The sequence below is a fragment of the Bufo gargarizans genome, chromosome 5 (genome assembly GCF_014858855.1).
Source record: "Bufo gargarizans isolate SCDJY-AF-19 chromosome 5, ASM1485885v1, whole genome shotgun sequence".
Classification (NCBI taxonomy): Eukaryota; Metazoa; Chordata; class Amphibia; order Anura; family Bufonidae; genus Bufo; species Bufo gargarizans.
Window position 1 is genome coordinate 5356373 of NC_058084.1, and position 21504 is coordinate 5377876.

Here is a 21504-nt window from a genome sequence, read left to right on the forward strand (position 1 = left end):
AACTAGAGATATCGTGTTGAATGCTAGATCAAAATCTGCATCGCCTAAAATCCAAGAGATGCATTTCAAACTAGTATCAAGGTGGTACAGGACCCCGGTTTTACTGCAGAGAATGTTCCCAAGTATGTCCCCCTTATGCTGGAGATGTGAAGAAGAACGGGGTACACTTTCACATATTTGGTTGACATGTAAATGTATGAAACTGTTTTGGAAAAATGTTACGGATATATTAGGTCACATCTTTGATACACATACTGAAATACCACCTAAATTGCTCTTTTTTAGCATCTTTGATCATCGCTCCTCCGACATTAAACACCCCCTCACGCTTCATATACTCAATGCTGCCAAACTCATAATCCCTAGATTATGGAAGGAGAAGTCACCCCCCTCAATTCAAGATTGGCTGAGGAAAATGCACCTACTCCACAATCTGGAGAAATCGAGACTTCTAAGAGAAGACAGACTACATCACTATCACACGACTTGGGACAGATGGAATTCGTTTATCAAAAGCGATTTCATCGTAAAGTTTCTATAAATCCTTTAGACTTAGAACATAAATACAGTTATGTCAAGCTTTTATATTGAGCCCTGATACCCCCCCTTGCCCTTAGTTTACTCCAGCAAATGAGGTATGATTGGCAATGGATGTCAGGAACAGGACTAACCAATCTGTTCTTCCCGTCTTGGTAGGAGTGGGCTGGTCCTACTTCCTGGGGGAGTTTGAGTCCAGCCAGAGTGAGAGGACGCACACGCGAGAGCTTCTTCTCCAAGGGACCATAGTCAGTACTCCTGTGAGACCTCCTCTCCAGGAAGATTATCTAGAGTCAAGAATACCGCTTGCAAAGAACGTCAGATTGTCAAAGTCAAGAATAACGCTTGCAAAGAACTTCAGTGTGCTTAGAAAGCAGAGTGATCAGGAAAACCTCAACTTTACAGACGCTGCTGCTGGTGAGGGACTACGGCTAGGACACCCATCACCTAGACCACTGCTAGGCCCGTCTAAATCCAGGCCTGTATCATACAGCGGACACCTATATTCACAAGTGTCTGCAAGTGCCATTTGATTGCCACCTAACCAGCCACCATATCTCATCACTTCGTGACCGAGACTGCACTTTGTAGCTGCTATTGCTAGAAGTACCACAACTTATATTTTGCTGTATAGTTTACTTTTGCAAGTAAATAGAGACTTTTATACTTTAAAACCACCGTTCCACTACACCGATCCCCAGGGAGCAGCAGCCTGAGAGATTACACCGTGACATAACACCTCATCAGGGCCACTACCACTCCCATCATCTGCACCAGCTCCTTGGGCCCACTGCCAATAGAAGCCACCATGGTCACCTTACCATTTCTCCTCTATAAATCCTTATACTTCTGCTCATACTAAAGCACAGCAACACAAACATGACTAAGGATTCTCAACTAGTTTTCTGGAGACAGCAAATGAATGAAATGTCTACTTTTATAAAGAACATATAAAAAAACATAAACAATAGTATAAAGATATAGCCTAAGACACCACTGCCCGAATAGATAAGTTACCCAAAATGAATTTTGCAGCCGGGAGTACAGCTGCCGAGACACCGAACCACAATAATCCGCTGTTCATTAATATGATAATCCTTCTTACTGGAAGAGATTTAGAAAGTAAGAAATTAACTTCACACCTACAAAGGAAGAGACGTCTGTAAAAACTGCATTCAATTTCTACAGAAAACGTCAAGGAAACAAAGGGTGGTAAGGCGCTGAAAATGTTGTAAATATGCCATTGTATTTCATACGATTTCCATATTTGGAGCCCTGCAGCAACAACTTGTAAAACAGAAAGTGAATGAAGCAACTCTCTCTCTCTCTCAGTAGGAAGTCCCAGCACCGCCTCAACCACTAACGGTGGAACTTCATTTCGCCAATAGGCTCTATGCAAATAGGGCATTGGAAACTACTTACCTCAGAGCTATTTATCACCACCCACACCAAATTACAGTATCTTCTACTACAATACGTAGATGTCGGACATATCTGGGCTCAGACAAACTTGCAGCTATTACTGTCAGAAAGTATGGTTTTCAATAGTCAATATAATGGTACCTTACTATAAACAGCTATTTTAGCATCTTCAGTGTGATTTTTTTTTCTTTCTCTTGCGGACATTGGAATTTATCAGCCCATTTATTTAAACCCCTTAAAAGCAATTTATCTGCATGTAAATATGAAATAATGCACTAAACCCGCCCTTTAATGGGACATTACTAAGCTAAGGCAGCATTCGCATTACCACTAGTGGTTTCTGTTAGAGGAGCAGAACAATTAAAATAATGGAAACTTTCATTACAGCACATACTAAGACTTATGGCATTGGAAGACCATCAGGTCCATCAGGTTTCCATTCACTATTACGTCACTTTATGGTAAAAAAAAAAATTCTAAAAAATGCTTCTGACGCAGATGTCAACAGCTGCGAAGTGTATTTATTGCACAATGCCTCATCTCAGCTGAATAATGCTCTCTGTATAAGCTGCCGAAATAGGTGGAGATCTACTATAATACTGCCTCCTACAGAAAAAAAAGGTATAACTACTATAATACTGCTCCTAACTACAAGAATATACAGTCAGGTCCATATATATTGGGACACCAACACATTTTTGGCTCTATACACCACCACAGTGGATTTGAAATGAAGCTAACAAGATGTGCTTTACCTGCAGAGTGTCAGCTTTAATTTGAGGATATTTACATCCAAATCAGGTGAACGGTGCAGGAATTACAGCAGTTTGCATCTGTGCCTCCCACTTGTTAAGGGACCAAAAGTAATGGGACACTTGGCTTCTCAGCTGTTCCATGGCCAGGTGTGTGTTATTCCCTCATTATCCCAATTACAATGAGCAGATAAAAGGTCCAGAGTTCATTTCCAGTCTGCTGTTTGCATTTGGAATCTGTTGCTGTCAACTCTCAAGATGAGATCCAAAGAGCGGTCACTATCAGTGAAGCAGCCATCATTAGGCTGAAAAACACAACAAACCCATCAGAGAGATAGCAAAAACATTAGGCCTGGCCAAAACAACTGTTTGGAACATTCTTAAAAAGAAGGTACGCACCGGTGAGCTCAGCAACACCAAAAGACCCAAAGACCACGGAAAACAACTGTGGTGGATGACCGAATAATTCTCCCTGGTGAAGAAAACACCCTTCACAACAGTTGGCCAGATCAAGAAGACTCTCCAGGAGGTAGGTGTATGTGTGTCAAAGTCATGAATCAAGAGAAGACTTCACCAGAGTGAATACAGAGGGTTCACCACAAGATGTAAACCATTGGTGAGCCTCAAAAACAGGAAGGCCAGATTAGAGTTTGCCAAACGACATCTAAAAAAGCCTTCACAGTTCTGGAACAACATCCTATGGACAGATGAGACCAAGATCAACTTGTACCAGAGTGATGGGAAGAGAAGAGTATGGAGAAGGAAAGGAACTGCTCATGATCCTAAGCATACCACCTCATCAGTGAAGCATGGTGGTGGTAGTGTCATGGCGTGGGCATGTATGGCTGCCAATGGAACTGGTTCTCTTGTATTTATTGATGATGTGACTGCTGACAAAAGCAGCAGGATGAATTCTGAAGTGTTTCGGGCAATATTATCTGCTCATATTCAGCCAAATGCTTCAGAACTCATTGGACGGTCTTCACAGTGCAGATGGACAATGACCCAACGCATACTGCAAAAGCAAACAAAGAGTTTTTTAAGGGAAAGAAGTGGAATGTTATGCAATGGCCGAGTCAATTACCTGACCTGAATCCGATTGAGCATGCATTTCACTTGCTGAAGACAAAACTGAAGGGAAAATGCCCCAAGAACAAGCAGGAACTGAAGACAGTTGCAGTAGAGGCCCGGCAGAGCATCTCCAGGGATGAAACCCAGCGTCTGGTGATGTCTATGCGTTCCAGACTTCAGGCTGTAAATGACTGCAAAGGATTTGCAACCAAGTATTAAAAAGTGAAAGTTTATTTATGATTATTATTCTGTCCCATTACTTTTGGTTCCTTAACAAATGGGAGGCACAGATGCAACTGCTGTAATTCCTGCACCGTTCACCTGATTTTGATGTAAATACCCTCAAATTAAAGCTGACAGTCTGCAGGTAAAGCACATCTTGTTCGTTTCATTTTAAATCCTTTGTGGTGGTGTATAGAGCCGAAAATGTTAGAATTGTGGTGATGTCCCAATATTTATGGACCTGACTGTAACTACTATAATACTGCTCCTATGTACAAGACTATAACTACTATAATACTGCTTCTATATACAAGAATATAACTACTATAATACTGCTCCTATGTACAAGAATATAACTACTATAATACTGCTCCTATGTACAAGAATATAACTACTATAATACTGCTCCTATGTACAAGAATATAACTACTATAATACTGCTCTTATGTACAAGAATATAACTACAATAATACTGCCTCCTATGTGCAAGAATATAACTACTATAATACTGCTCCTACGTACAAGAATATAACTATTATAATACTGTTCCTATGTACAAGAATATAACTACTATAATACTGCTCCTATGTACAAGAATATAAGTGCTATAATACTGCTCCTATGTACAAGAATATAACTACTATAATACTGCTACTATGTACAAGAATATAACTACTATAATACTGCTCCTATGTACAAGAATATAACTACTATAATACTGCCTCCTATGTACAAGAATATAACTACTATAATACTGCTCCTATGTACAATAATATAACTACTATAATACTGCTCCTATGTACAAGAATATAACTACTATAATACTGCCTCCTATGTACAAGAATATAACTACTATAATACTGCCTCCTATGTACAAGAATATAACTACTATAATACTGCTCCTATGTACAAGAATATAACTACTATAATACTGCTCCTATGTACAAGAATATAACTACTATAATACTGCTCCTATGTACAAGAATATAACTACTATAATACTGCCTCCTATGTACAAGAATATAACTACTATAATACTGCTCCTATGTACAATAATATAACTACTATAATACTGCTCCTATGTACAAGAATATAACTACTATAATACTGCCTCCTATGTACAAGACTATAACTACTATAATACTGCCTCCTATGTACAAGAATATAACTACTATAACACTGCCTCCTATGTACAAGAATATAACTACTATAATACTGCTCCTATGTACAGGAATATAACTACTATAATACTGCTCCTATGTACAAGAATATAACTACTATAAAACTGGTTTACAGAAATCAGTCCATTCAGGAGGAGTTATCAGTTAATCAGACATGCCAGGTCACTTGCCAGCTCCCATTCCCTATGTTAACACCAGACTATTACTGTATAACAGAAGTATAAATCATATGTTTGCAGGTTTCAGGTAGAATTGTCATTTACTGACATGTGAAAGGGGAAGTGACGGGCTGTAACTTCCTCTTCTGTTGTTCCCCCTGGCTTCACACTTACCTGATATCACATTTTGGAGAAGCTGTCAAAGAACTTTCCATAGCGTTCAGTTCGTCCTGATCTCTGAAATCTGTTCATATTTAAATGTACACAAAAGCAATTGCTACTTCAATTCTCGGCATATGGACAGAGGTGGTCTTTGTTGCAGTCAAAGATGACATATGAGACCCCACAATATGTTGGGGTGAACACATTTGACCTGAGCCAAAATACCAAGAATCTTGATCCCTTCTTCCCTTCATATATGGTTCCCCTAATGCAGCCTATATATTTTCCATCATGCCTCTGGTTTGAAAGGGGTGGTGTTTCATCACACTTAGACTATCAGCGATAAATCAGTGACATAGAACTGCTGCCTACCCCTCCTTAGTCACTGTACATATTCTAAGTCTATTCCCTATGTCATGCAGCTTCAGCCTGTCTCCCCGATTTCTGCCTATGATAAGTTTTCCCATCAGTTCTTACCAGCTTGAGGCAGGGAAGACAGACTGAAGTTGCATCTCATAGAAATACCCAAGAGATGCCTCACACAGTATTGACAAATAGCATTGACAAGCAGTGCGAGTCAGGGGATTGCAATGTAAAGCTACATCTCACAGAGATACACTGGAGATTCTGCACACATCACACACAGATAGTAGATGCAGGCAACATCAGTCTGGGGGGAGCAATGTGAAGCTACATCTCACAGAGATACACTGGAGATTCTGCACACATCACACACAGATAGTAGAGACAGGCAACGTCAGTCTGGGGAGAGCAATGTGAAGGTATATCTCATAGAGATACACTGGAGATTCTGTACACATGACACACAGATAGTAGAGACAGGCAACGTCAGTCTGGGGGGAGCAATGTGAAGCTACATCTCACAGAGATACACTGGAGATTCTGCACACATCACACACAGATAGTAGATGCAGGCAATATAAGTTTGGGGAGAGCAATGTGAAGCTACATCTCAGGCTCCATTCACACGTCCGTGGAACACGGTTCGTGAGATACCGGAATGGCATCCTGCCTAGTGCAGGAGCGCACAGCATCATTGGTTGCTATGACGCCGTGCGCTTTGTGCCCCCTCCGCAGTACAGAATGACACTGTGCGCTCCTGCACTACGCAGGATGCCAGTCCGGTATCTCATGGACCGTGTTCCACAGACGTGTGAATGAAGCCTCATAGTGATACATTGGAGATTCTGCACACATGACACACAGATAGTAGAGACAGGCAACGTCAGTCTGGGGAGAGCAATGTGAAGCTACATCTCACAGAGATACACTGGAGATTCTGCACACATTACACACAGATAGTAGAGAGATAGGCAACGTCAGTATGGGGAGAGCAATATAAAGCTACATGTAAAAATACAATGGAGATAAAGAACACAGCAGTCACATATAGTATTGAAAGGCAGTGTGAAACTACATCTGACAGACATGTGCTGCAGGTTCTTCACAAAGTACCCACAGTTAAGTCATAGTGTGAATAAGGCGAGAGCAGTGTGAAGCTGCATCTCATACAAATACACTGAAGATTCTGCATACAACACTCACAGATCGTATAGACAGCGTGAGGAAGAGGAGTTTTATAACTGCAGTTAATCATTTTATGAACTCACCTACTATATCACCGCTCTCCTGGCAGAAATAATATCTATAGCAGCAGATATCAGACCAATAATGGGGTCTTAAAGGGCTTTTCACACAGCCTAATGCAAAGTGACACGGGGAACAAACGATTCTTATTAAGATCCACTTACTTTGCACGAGGTTGGCAGCGCATCCCTCGTTTACACAGGGCAATCTTCTGCCGAAAAAGGGGGATTTTCGGTGCCACATAAAAGATGTGATCACCTGTCAAATGATTTGTCTGGTGATCGGCAGCATTTTGCTTTAAAAGAGTTTTCCAGGACTACAAACTTGGTAGCCTATCCTTAGCGCAGGCCATCAATATCAGATAGGTGGGGGATCAGCTCTCAACATGACTGAGGCTCAGTGCCTGGCCACAAGTGGCAAACAGTGAAAGGGTGCAGTGCTCCGGCGAGAGTTATTTTTAATAATATATATTTTTTTTTTATTGTATCCCCTTTTCATAATGGTCGTTTTGATATTTAGTATACATGGGTTATGGTGCTTGGGGCGGGGCTAGAACCTGCACTGCGGCATGTGGAAGCATTTTTCTTATATTTTTTTTAATTTTATCTTTATTTATTTATTTTTGTTTTATTTTACACTTTGTGCCCCCATAAGGTTTTTTTCACATTTACTACTGATTTCTCCTGTAACTGGAGCTGACAAATTAGCCCCAGTTACAGGGGGAATACACCCCTCCGAGAAGTTGTACAACCTAGCCAGCTCTGCAAACTCCCGGCCCCCTGTGGTCACATGACCACTGGGACCGCTGCAGGAAGCGGAACTGCATACATCACATACCGGCCTTAAACTGTTCTATCCAATCATCATGCAACCAGTCAGTTAGATACCATAAAAGCTGATGACGCGCTCCCTTAAAACGGTAACATGCTTTCTGGAACCACCACTAGAGGGAGCACTGAAGTGTACTGCAAAACAGGTCAATATTCAGGTCAATAAAAAATGATATGCAGTGAGCTCCCTCTAGTGGAGGCTGAGGGGACCCAGAACTTTATCATTTTACTTTATGTCCAGACAGACAGATAGTTTTGGTCTGAACAGTATAAAACTATATTTGGAAATGATTTCCTCTTTCCAATCTTATTGCTGCATTATGGTCAGTACATTTCCTAATCTATGACCTCCCACTGACATAGCATACTTGTATCCCAGCAGAGCTATTACAACACCTAGCAGTGTATACTGTCTGGTATATGGTGCATGGGTAAGACAAGCAGGAACTGACCAGTCATTCTGGGCACACTTGCACAACACATCCTGCCCAACAGCGACTACCTACACCTCCGATGTGTGCAAGTCAACACTGCTCTAGTCTCACATCTCACGATGTATAGAGGAAGTTCACACACCTCAGCTAATGAGGAAGAATGACGGATTAACCCTTTACCCCCTGCAGAGGATATGGCACTCTGATGCAAATAAGGCTAATTTCACATTAGCATTTTTTTAAGATCCGTCATGGATCTGCAAAAGCGCTTCCGTTACAATAATACAATCGCATGCATCCGTCATGAACGGATCCAGTTGTATTATTCTATAGCCATGATGGATCAGTCATGAACACCATTGAAAGTCAATGGGGGACGGATCAGTTTTCTATTGTGTCAGGAAGGATCCGTCTTGCTCCGCACCACATCGCGGACAGGAAAACGCTGCTTGCAACAGTTATTTGACAAATACATTATTTATTCTCTGCTGATTTATCCTGAGTTATATCCTCTACTATACTCCAGAGCTGCACTCACTATTCTGCTGGTGCAGTCACTGTGTACATACATTACATTACTTATCCTGTACTAATCCTGAGTGACATCCTGTATTATACTGCAGAGCTGCACTCACTATTCTGCTGGTGGAGTCACTGTGTACATACATTACATTACTTATCCTGTACTGATCCTGAGTTACATCCTGTATTATACTCCAGAGCTGCACTCACTATTCTGCTGGTGGAGTCACTGTGTACATACATTACATTACTTATCCTGTACTGATCCTGAGTTACATCCTGTATTATACTGCAGAGCTCCACTCACTATTCTGCTGGTGGAGTCACTGTGTACATACATTACATTACTTATCCTGTACTGATCCTGAGTTACATCCTGTATTATACTCCAGAGCTGCACTCACTATTCTGCTGGTGGAGTCACTGTGTACATACATTACATTACTTATCCTGTACTGATCCTGAGTTATATCCTGTATTATACTCCAGAGCTGCACTCACTATTCTGCTGGTGGAGTCACTGTGTACATACATTACATTACTTATCCTGTACTGATCCTGAGTTACATCCTGTATTATACTCCAGAGCTGCACTCACTATTCTGCTGGTGGAGTCACTGTGTACATACATTACATTACTTATCCTGTACTGATCCTGAGTTACATCCTGTATTATACTCCAGAGCTGCACTCACTATTCTGCTGGTGGAGTCACTGTGTACATACATTACATTACTTATCCTGTACTGATCCTGAGTTACATCCTGTATTATACTCCAGAGCTGCACTCACTATTCTGCTGGTGGAGTCACTATGTACATACATTACAGTACTTATCCCGTACTGATCCTGGTCCTGTATTATATCCTGTATTATACTCCAGAGCTGCACTCACTTCTCTGCTGATGAAGTTACCGTATATACACTGATGAGCAAAAGAGTAACAATGTTCTGCACTTTTGACTTTCAGGCTCCATAGTTCTGAAGATTCTTCTCATGTAACTGCATTGTTACTGTTTTGCTCCTAAAATTCTACATTTTTATGACTCCACCTTTGGGTTTCAGCACTGCCGGAATCCTTCTGGGCATGCTCTCGATAAGATTCAATCATGTCTCGACCAAAATCTGTTCCCAGGTCTCTTCTACACGTCCCCAATGTTGGTGCATACTGGTCGACTCACTTGGGTACGAATACAGCTTTTTCTCCAACTCTACCCACAAGTGTTCGGGTGAGTTACATCCTGTATTATACTCCAGAGCTGCATTCACTATTCTGCTGCTGCATATATAATAATATATTACACTACTTACCCTGAACTGATCCTGAGTAACAGCCTGTGCTATACTCAATAGCTGAATTCACAATTTTACAGGCTTCAGAGCTGAAACCTCCCTTCACAACATCTTGTGGAGAACTTCATTTTGGGAAGCATTGTCTTTACACTCAGAGCTTTACAGTAATATGATGTAGGGAAAACTAACTGCTGTCTGCATTATCACAGCTCAGCCTAGGGTGCTTTCACACTTGCGTTGTTGGATTCCGGCAGGCCGTTCCATCGCCAGATCCGGCAATCTGTATGCAAACGGATACCATTTGTAGACGGATCCGGATGCGGATCCGTCACACAAATGTATTGTAAGAACGGATCCATCTCTCCAGTTGTCATCCGGAAAAAACGGATCCGGTATTTATCTTTTTCACGTTTTTAAAGGTCTGCGCATTCCGTTTTTCCGGAACACTTGGGGCTGGAACCGGCATTAATGCATTTCAATAAAAAATAATGCCGGTTCCGGTGTTCCGGAATTTTAGACGGAGTAAATACTGCAGCATGCTGCGGTATTTTCTCCGTCAAAAAAACGTACAGTGACTGAACTGAAGACATCCTGAACGGATTGCTCTCCATTCAGAAAAGTTTTTTTCCGGTATAGAGCCCCTAGGATGGAACTCAATGCCGGAAAAGTTTAACGCAAGTGTGAAAGTACCTTAAACTGCAGCATAATTAATGTCTCTAAAAAGAAACTTGCTGACTGTTTCTAAACTCAACCATACTCATAAACATAACCCATGGGCCGTCATAACTAGATCTGGCATATAGTTTTTCCAACATGTTGCCAACCTCCAGGGGTATTTGCCGCCACTCCCTTAAAGGGGATGTTTTCAAGAAATAACAGAAAATAGTTTTAATCATTTTTTATATTAACCATAGTTTTGTGATTCTTATTTTTCATTTTCCATAACACTCCCTAATTTGAAATCTTTCCTTAAAGTTTTCAGTTTTCACTCTGAGTTCTGAGCCTTACAACAGGCTGACACTTCCTATTCTGTAGAGATAACCTCTCAGCAGTCATCTCATTATAATCATAGGCAGGGTGATGACAGGTAATGCCTATATATAGGTAACACATCATCCACCATTCACAATAGGTGATGGACACTCTCCTTGCACAGCGACCTCTGAACAGGTCACACAGCATGTCCACAACACCCTCCGATAAAAGTGAAAGAGTCATCTTCATGTATGAAAAAAATGTAATAAAAAAAAAAAGTCTACAATCAGAAAAAATAAAATTGAGTCCCATCAGATCCTGCATTCTCGTGATTATTCAGCCTCTGTGATATGAAACTGTTCTCCCTTAACAATAAGCTAATTACATTGTATCTGTGTTATGGGACCGTCATGCCAATAAGTAGTTACTTTCTACGCAGCACCGCCACAGGAGAATTGAGGTATTACACCTTGCCCATTCAAAATAATGGGTTGTCGGTGTATTTCAAGACACAACGGGACCTCCAGGTAACCGCTCTCAACTCTGGCCAAGAGATGACCAACAGAGGACGCCCTCCTCCCCTAAATTTCCCAAAAAGGGCTCATTCACACGACCACATGTCTTTTTAAAGTGTTTTGCATGCCATTTTTCCCGGATCCGTTTTCCCTTTTTTTTTTTTTCAGTAGTGTTTCCAGTTCCATTCCGTTTTTCCGTATGGCATATACAGTAATTACATAGAAAAAGTTGGGCTGGGCAACATTTTCAATAGATGGTTCCGCAAAAACGGAACGGATACAGAAGACATACGGAATACATTCCGTATGTGTTGCGTTTTTTTAGCGGACCCATTGACTTGAATGGAGCCACGGAAAGTGATTTGCGGGCAAGAATAGGACATGTTCTATCTTTCAACGGAACGGAAAAGCATACAGAGTACATTCCGTTTTTTTTGCAGAACCATTGAAAGGAATGGTTCCGTATACAGAACGGAAAAAAACGTTTGTGTATTATATGGGCCTGAAACGCGTGAGCATTGTGCAGCAGTGTATAAGGACGCCTCTGCATTCTGCCATGTACTGATTTGCACAGCAAGAGGAAGCTCAATGTCATCTTCCTAATCGGAACTGTCCATTCAGATTCCTGTCACAGCAACACATCGGCGGCGAAGTAAGTAACCACTAGTCCCCAGGTATTTAATGAGCATCAGCCAGCATGATCAACCCTATTACACTTGGTGAACTTTCCATTGTACTACATCTCGGTCAGCTTTCCCTGATAATGAGATCCGAATGCCATTGTTGCATGCCAGTAGTGAGATATACTGCGCAAGCGCTGAGTGATCATTCGTCAGCGCATGCGCAGTATGACAATGGCAGGTGGGGAGAGAGTGAGGATGCCGGGCCCTGTCTCTTAAGGGGAAGGGAGAGTGGTTAAGCGGGAAATACTGTGGTGAAGCAGTGCTCCGAGCTGCTAGGTAGGCTCCTCGGTGCGGTGAGCCCCTCATTGGCATATAAAATAAACTGCAGATTTTTTTTTAAATGGGGCCACGAATTTCAACAAGACAAGGTTCATTTAACTGAACATGGTCAACCATTACAGTCAGTATGCCTGGTTTAATAGGGTTAATCGTGCTGACAGATGCTCTTTAACCTCCATGCCACCAGGGATTATCTTTCTAAACCAACTGTAACCACCATGTACATTGCTATTCATACCTGTTGTACTGTAGACTACAAGGATGCGCATCTACCTTTTCACTGTCCTAGACTACCAGAGATGACACCATCCACATTTTCACTGCCCCAGACCACCAATGATACCTCCATACACCATTTCTACTCTAGACTGTCAAGGATTCCACCACCTACATTTTCACTGCCCTAGACCACCAATGGTACCTCCATACACCATTTCTACTCTAGACTGTCAAGGATGCCACCATCTACATTTTCACTGCCCTAGACCACCCGTGATACCTCCATACACCATTTCTACTCTAGACTGTCAAGGCTGCCGCCATCTGCATTTTTACTGCCCTAGACCACCAATGATACCTCTATACACCATTTCTACTCTAGACTGTCAAGGATGCCACCATCTACATTTTCATTGCCCTAGACCACCAATGGTACCTCCATACACCATTTCTACTCTAGACTGTCAAGGATGCCACCATTTACATGTTCACTGTCCTAGACCACCAATGATACCTCCATATACCATTTCTACTCTAGACTGTCAAGGATGCCGCCATCTATATTTTCACTGCCCTAGACCACCAATGATACCTCCATACACCATTTCTACTCTAGACTGTCAAGGATGCCACCATCTACATTTTCATTGCCCTAGACCACCAATGGTACCTCCATACACAATTTCCACTCTAGACTGTCAAGGATGCCACCATCCACATTTTCACTGCCCCAGACCACTAGGAATGTTAACATTAACCACTAGCTATTTAACCCTCCCTTCACTGGCCCAACAAGGAAGCTACCATTAAACACTTTACTTTCTTAAACCACAAGATATTTAACCCAACCAATTAAAATCATTGCCCTAAGACACATAGGATGTCTCAGTCATCCTCCTAACTGCCCTTGGCCACCAGGGGTGTTACCATTAACCCCTTTAGCATTCTAAAATAATAGACACCATACTGTAAGCTACAAACAGTCGTGTAGCTATTTAGGGTGCAATGTGCAAAGTTGTACATGGGCCTTACATTTAGGGGCACCAAAGCGAGCAAAACTATCATAAAGGCGCAGCGCAGAGGTGTGGTGGCAACATTTTGATTCAAAAGTACCATTTTATCGCTGTACAGAGACCATGATGGCTCACAACAGAATATAGCGATAGCTCTCTTTATACATATAAAACCCCTATGCAGCTCACACACTGCTATGTCACAGATTGGGTGGGGGCTGTGGTAATGATGTTGCATTGGGGTTCAGGAGCTTCAAGCAATGCCTCTGGCTACAAATATTTCCACATCAAAGACATTTTCCCTTCTATGTTAAAAAATACAGTTGCATAGAGCAGAAAAAAAGGGTTCCTAAAGTGAGATTTCACCTATTGTTTCAATGGACTGGATAGTCTGCAAATACCATGGGTAAGGATTCAAGATCTGGGACCCCATCCATACCCTGACTCATGGGTTAGGGGGGTTCTCAGACCAGTTCCCAGATAACTGCTCTGGTCTCCCCCTCTCCTTATGTTTCTACCTTGTAATCAAGGTATCAAGAGATCAATGTTGGCAGGGGAGTTATAATAATGGGCAGTGACACCTTGGCACAGGTGCTCAAGGGGCTCAAAGGGACATCTGCCACACAAGAAGATACCTGTATTACCAATGGCACATGGGAGGTGGGGACCCAGGACCCAGGGGGCTTCAAGTCCTGCCTCTGACGGTGGCTCCAGATAAGGGTGTAGCCCCACGGACGTGTCCATTTTGCTGAAGGGCTTCCGCGTGCTTCATGTCCCATCTCTGGTTGCTCCACTGAAGTCAATGGGTCCACATAACCATGCAGGGTACACATGGGTAGTGTCTATGTTTTGCGGTTCGGCAAAACGGACGTAGCCGCATGAATGCACCCATGAAGGTAAATCACCCAACCATTAGTGGTCCCCAAAAATCACTGTGTCTGTAGCAACCAAGAGAGACAAGAAAATCGTTTCGACCTCTCTAGATTTGCAATGTGAGCTCCCGATTCATTGGTTCCATCCAAGTGAAATATGAAACACATCACAAATGTTTCTCAGTGTATACTATACTGCATTAGAGGGCATCTGTCAGCAGTTTTGCACCTGTGACACTGGCTGACCTGTTCCATGTGCGCTCGGCAGATGAAGACGTCTGTGTTGGTCCCATGTTCCTATGTGTCCGCATTGCTGAGAAATATGATGTTTTAATATATGCAAATGAGCCTCTAAGAGCAACGGGGGCGTTACCATTACACCTAGAGACTCTGGTCTCTCTGCAACTGCCACACTGTCTGCACTTTGATTTACAGGACCAGGTGTGATGAAGTTTACACTGCCGGGTCCTGTCAATCAAAGTGCAGGGGGTGCGGCAGTTGCAGAGAGAGCAGAGCCTCTAGGTGTAATGGTAACGCCCCCGTTGCTCCTAGAGGCTCATTTGCATATAATTAGACATCATCTTTCTCAGCAATGCGGGCACATAGGAACATGGGACCAACACAGATGTCTCCAGCTGCCAAGCGCACATGGAACAGGTCAGCCAGTGTCATAGGGACAAAATTGCTGACAGATGCCCTTTAAAGGGGCATCCCAATCAGTGAATATGGCTGCCATAGAGTGGGGTCCCTTACTTGGGATCCTCTCTAATAGGCAGAATAGAGAGGCCAATGCAAGCAACCAGGTCTATTACATGGTCGTGTAACAGAAATGTTTTCCCATGGGCACACCGGGAGTTATGTCCTCCGCTGTACACACCCTAATGTAAAGCACATTACAGTACTGGAATACGACTTCAGAGAGGAGAAAGCCAAGCCAGCAGCTGAACAGTTAATAATCAGGACACTTGACAACTGATGATAATGACAAACGACAATTGAGTGATTATTTGCCAATTAGCTACTGTGCCACTTCCAGCAGGAAACAATCATCATGTTCAATGTCACAGAGGTCAATGTTGCATCGTGCGTGCCCAGATCCACAAACGTAGTAATAATAGTAACTGCAGCAATGTATCACAGGCTAAAGATACAGACTGGGGCAAATGCACTGACACCATAGGCGCCAATCGGGGCATCATGTGTTCATTCTCATGCTGATGAATGTGACACTGACGCAGGTTTGCTATGGACAGGGCTACAATGGTGACGTTTTCAGAAGTCGCCCTGTATGTGGCTGTAAAGAAATGCCCACCTTTTTTCTACTTTGCAAATGATAGAGAAAGATTGGTCTGGGAAATTTGGCACCGAGTGTAACGTCGTAACAAAGGGCAGATTTACAGGTGATCTAATAGATATAGAGACCAGCAATAATTATAGTAATATAATACTCTATATAATAATAGGGACGATAATTGGAACATTGTATCACAGGCTGGGTGTGGAAAGCGACACACATCACATAGCACAGGAGGGGTTCACACTGGATACAGAACAGCCATCATCACACATCACATCCTATCCCCTGACACATACAAGGCACATTACACACAGATCCCTGTGTATTCACCGTCCGCCCTGCTGTATCACAGGTACATCCCCAAATCCTCACATTATCACACAGCCTCCATGGCTGGCACCAGAGGGGGCGCAGACAACAACCAGACACTGAGGGCGAAGAGGAGGAATGAAACATAAAGAATATCATGGAAACTAAGGGCAGATTATAATGAACCATCACATACTGTGCCAGGCATGCAGGGAGAGGCGTTCAAGCTTAGCTAACCTGTGTGCATGTATTGTGTGTGTGCGTGTATCATAGAGTATGTATTGTGTGTGTGTGTGTGTGTGTGTGTGTGTATCATAGAGTATGTATTGTGTGTGTATCATAGAGTATGTATGGTGTGTGTGTATCATAGAGTATGTATGGTGTGCGTGTATCATAGAGTATGTATTGTGTGTGTGTGTGTGTGTATCATAGAGTATGTATTGTGTGTGTATCATAGAGTATGTATGGTGTGTGTGTATCATAGTGTATGTATGGTGTGTGTGTGTCATAGTGTATGTATGGTGTGTGTATATCATAGTGTATGTATTGTGTGTGTATATCATAGTGTATGTATTGTGTGTGTATCAGTGTATGTATTGTGTGTGTGTATCATAGTGTATGTATTGTGTGTGTGTATCATAGTGTATGTATGGTGTGTGTATCATAGAGTATGTATGGTGTGTGTGTATCATAGTGTATGTATTGTGTGTGTATATCATAGTGTATGTATTGTGTGTGTATCAGTGTATGTATTGTGTGTGTGTATCATAGTGTATGTATGGTGTGTGTGTATCATAGTGTATGTATTGTGTGTATCATAGTGTATGTATGGTGTGTGTGTATCATAGAGTATGTATGGTGTGTGTGTATCATAGAGTATGTATGGTGTGTGTGTATCATAGAGTATGTATGGTGTGTGTGTGTGTGTGTCATAGTGTATGTATGGTGTGTGTATATCATAGTGTATGTATTGTGTGTGTATATCATAGTGTATGTATTGTGTGTGTATCAGTGTATGTATGGTGTGTGTGTATCATAGTGTATGTATTGTGTGTGTGTGTATCATAGTGTATGTATTGTGTGTGTATATCATAGTGTATGTATTGTGTGTGTATCAGTGTATGTATTGTGTGTGTGTATCATAGTGTATGTATGGTGTGTGTGTGTATCATAGTGTATGTATTGTGTGTATCATAGTGTATGTATGGTGTGTGTGTATCATAGAGTATGTATTGTGTGTGTGTATCATAGAGTATGTATTGTGTGTGTGTGTATAATAGTGTATGTATTGTGTGTGTATCATAGTGTATGTATTGTGTGTGTGTGTGTGTATCATAGTGTATGTATTGTGTGTCTGTGTATCATAGTGTATGTATTGTGTGTGTATCATAGTGTATGTATTGTGTGTGTATCATAGTGTATGTATTGTGTGTGTGTGTATCATAGTGTATGTATTGTGTGTATATCATAATGTATGTATTGTGATTGTATCATAGTGTATGTATGGTGTGTGTATCATAGTGTATGAATGGTGTGTGTGCATCATAGTGCATGTATTGTGTGTGCGTATCATAGTGTATGTATTGTGTGTGTATCATAGTGTATGTATTGTGTGTGTATCATAGTGTATGTATTGTGTGTGTATCATAGTGTATGTATTGTGTGTGTATCATAGTGTATGTATTGTGTGTATCATAGTGCATGTATGGTGTGTGTGTATCATACTGTATATATTGTGTGCGTGTATCATAGTGTATGTATTGTGTGTGTATCATAGTGTATGTATTGTGTGTGTATTATAGTGTATGTATTGTGTGTGTATCATAGTGTATGTATTGTGTGTGCATTATAGTGTATGTATTGTGTGTGTATCATAGTGTATGTATTGTGTTTATCATAGTGTATATCATAGTGTATGTATTGTGTGTGTGTGTGTGTGTGTATCATAGTGTATGTATGTGTGTGTGTATCTAAGTGTATGTATTGTGTGTATCATAGTGCATGTATGGTGTGTGTATAATAGTGTATGTATTGTGTGTGTATCATAGTATATGTATTGTGTGTGTATCATAGTGCATGTATGGTGTGTGTATAATAGTGTATGTATTGTGTGTGTATCATAGTATATGTATTGTGTGTGTATCATAGTATATGTATTGTGTGTGTATCATAGTGTATGTATGGTGTGTGTGTGTATTATAGTGTATGTATTGTGTGTATATCATAGTGTATGTATTGTGTGTGTATCATAGTGTATGTATTGTGTGTATTATAGTGTATGTATTGTGTGTATATCATAGTATATGTATTGTGTGTGTATCATAGTGTATGTATTGTGTGTATATCATAGTATATGTATTGTGTGTGTATCATAGTGTATGTATTGTGTGTGTATCATAGTGTATGTATGGTGTGTGTGTGTATCATAGTGTATGTATGGTGTGTATATCATAGTATATGTATTGTGTGTGTATCATAGTGTATGTATTGTGTGTGTATCATAGTGTATGTATTGTGTGTGTATCATAGTGTATGTATTGTGTGTATATCATAGTGTATGTATTGTGTGTGTATCATAGTGTATGTATTGTGTGTATTATAGTGTATGTATGGTGTGTGTGTGTATGTACAGTATGTATGAATGTATCTGTTTTTAGCTGTCTGTGTATATCTACCTGCATGAGTATACAGTATGTACCTAATTGTATCTATTTGTATATCTGTATGTATAAACATATGGTGTATGAATATATGTGTGTATCTAGCTGTATGTGTGTGTAGCTGTCTTTGCATATCCACCCTGTGTGTATGACTATGTGTGCAGTTCTAGCTCATCAGGATGTGAGCACATATATGTACTGTACGTGTTAGTGTATGGCTATGGGTGTAGTTCTAGTTTTGTATCTAGCTGTGAGTATATGTATGTATGGTACGTGTGCATAGCTGTGTACGTGTGTGTGTGTATCTAGTTAGCTGTATCTGCGTATATGAAATGTATGTGTATGCCTACTGTAGTCTGTGTGCATGTGTGTCTATATCTAGTATGTATATGTGTGTGTTGGTATTTATATTTAACATATGTATGTATTTAGCTGTGTGCACATCCAATGTAGTTTGCTGTGCATATGTATGTGTGTATATAGTTGCATGTGCATGTAATATGTATGTAACTGTGCCTGTAGCTGTGAGCTGTATATACCCGAATACATATATCTAATAATGTGTATGTATATGCATGTATGCATTTAGCTTCCTGTATAGGTATGCTTGCATATAGTTGTGTCTGTGTGCATGTATTATTACATACTGATAGGTAGATCTCCTGCCCCTGACTGACACACATGCAGAGAACACACAGTACATATGTATATAGCTGTGTGTGTGTATATGCATGTATGCATTTAGCGGGTATGCATACATATAGTTGTGTGTATGTGTATATATATATTATTTAGCTGTTTATACATGTAATGTGCATTCACACCGTACATACTGATCCTTGCATACAGGTAGATCTCCTGCACCCTGACTGACACATGTATGGCACTCACATCCCATACTCAGCAGGTGCCACCCCAGGAGCTGCCCATCACCCCCTGTATCCATGCACACAGTGCACCCCATCAGTCTGCAGGCACCACCCCCCCCCCCCCCTGGATGCATGGGGTCATGTACCTGGGCTGGACCCCCTCCTCAGGGCTGGGCACAGGGGGCTGCTGGCTGCTCTCAGCTGCTCCTTCTCCTTCTGATTTCTGCTGTAACAGGAGCTTCCGGGTTGGTGAATCTGAGCGTCAGAGGCTGAGATGTGCTGAGCAGCAGCTACTGAGAAATATCTCTATAAAAGGAAGAGACACATGGTGGAGGAAGAGGAAGCTCACCTTCCCCAGTCTGCCTGCTGCAGGGGGTGAGCACTCAGGGGTTCATGCACTGGGCAGGTGGGCTGCACCCCCCTCTGGAGACCTGCAGGAAGGCAATCTGTCCCCCAGTATGTATACAGACCCAGACCCAAATCCAGGGGTGGACTAAATCCTTCATGGACCAGAGCCTCGTATGTAATACAGGATAGGCGATAAATGCACAATCACGGGGAGCGCGACCACTGGGACCAGTGCCCCTGTGTGAACAGAGTGGTAGTGTACATGGGTGAGCACTGCCCCATTCACTGTCTATCTGAATGATGGAAAGAGCTGGACTCAACCCCAAAACAAGCAGAGATTTAAGGGGATTTGTCCCAAGTGTTAACCCTTTCCTGACTAAGCGATTTTCCATCTTTGCGTTTATTTTTATTTTTTTGCTCTCTCCCTTCCCGGAGCCGTAACTTTTTTATTTCTCAATTCACTTATCCGTATGAGGTCTGGGGGAAACACTCCTAACCTGGAAGAGCGCGCTTCTCGTTTTTCTGCACTCTCATATGCCGTGGACACATTTGACAACGGCATCTGAGGGGTTTAAAGTCCACGGTCGGCAAAACCACCAATCGCGGACATTAGCTGAGGGTGAAGCGGGCGCCATCTTTAAAGACCTGATATCCACCGTACATGTACGGCAGATGTCGGAAAAGGGGTTAAAGTTATCCCCTATTCCTTAAACCCAAGGTCAAGCAAGCACCCTGCTGCAACATTCATTGCAGGAAATGTATCAAAAGTGGTGTTAAGGAAAGCTAGCTTATTTGCTCATACCAACTAGTGTTGATCGAGCACCATAGAGCTCGGGTGCTCGAGTAGTACACATTGGGATGCTCGGGTGCTCTACAAAGCACCAGAGAGCAATGGAAGTCAATGGGAGAACCAGAGCATTAAACCAGGCAACCCCTGCTCTGAAGAGGGGAGGGTGTTCATATGTAAAGGTCAGAAATTGATGGAGACACCACCAAAATGGGAACAGCATGGGGAGGATGTCTGGATGCATCTTGGACTCCCAGGTCGCTGCTGGGAGCGATGTTGTCCGAGTAGTGCGCCACTTTTACAGACTGACACTAATACGCACAAAACCGAAGATAAAAACAATTTTAGAGGAAACATCGTTAGGAAACATTCTTTCCTGTATATTTACTTGTATATAAAGTGCAAGTGCTGCCAAAAATTACAAGGAAGATGCACTCCGATACACCCTGTATATCACATAAAAGAGGGCCTCATTCACGGTAGTGG

At 41.8% G+C, this 21504-nt stretch overlaps 1 protein-coding gene across 2 annotated transcripts in view; it reads right to left on the reverse strand.

The window, feature by feature from the left end:
* CYRIB (CYFIP related Rac1 interactor B) overlaps positions 1–20132 on the reverse strand; it is a 160494-nt gene extending 140362 nt beyond the window's left edge. Inside the window, exon 1 of one of the 2 annotated variants that reach the window (XM_044294758.1) lies at positions 20030–20132. The gene's annotated coding sequence lies outside the window, so the exon portion shown is untranslated. The remainder of the gene's footprint in view (positions 1–20029) is intronic. The other variant, XM_044294754.1, reaches the window with a different exon arrangement.
* Between the last annotated feature and the right edge of the window lie 1372 nt (positions 20133–21504).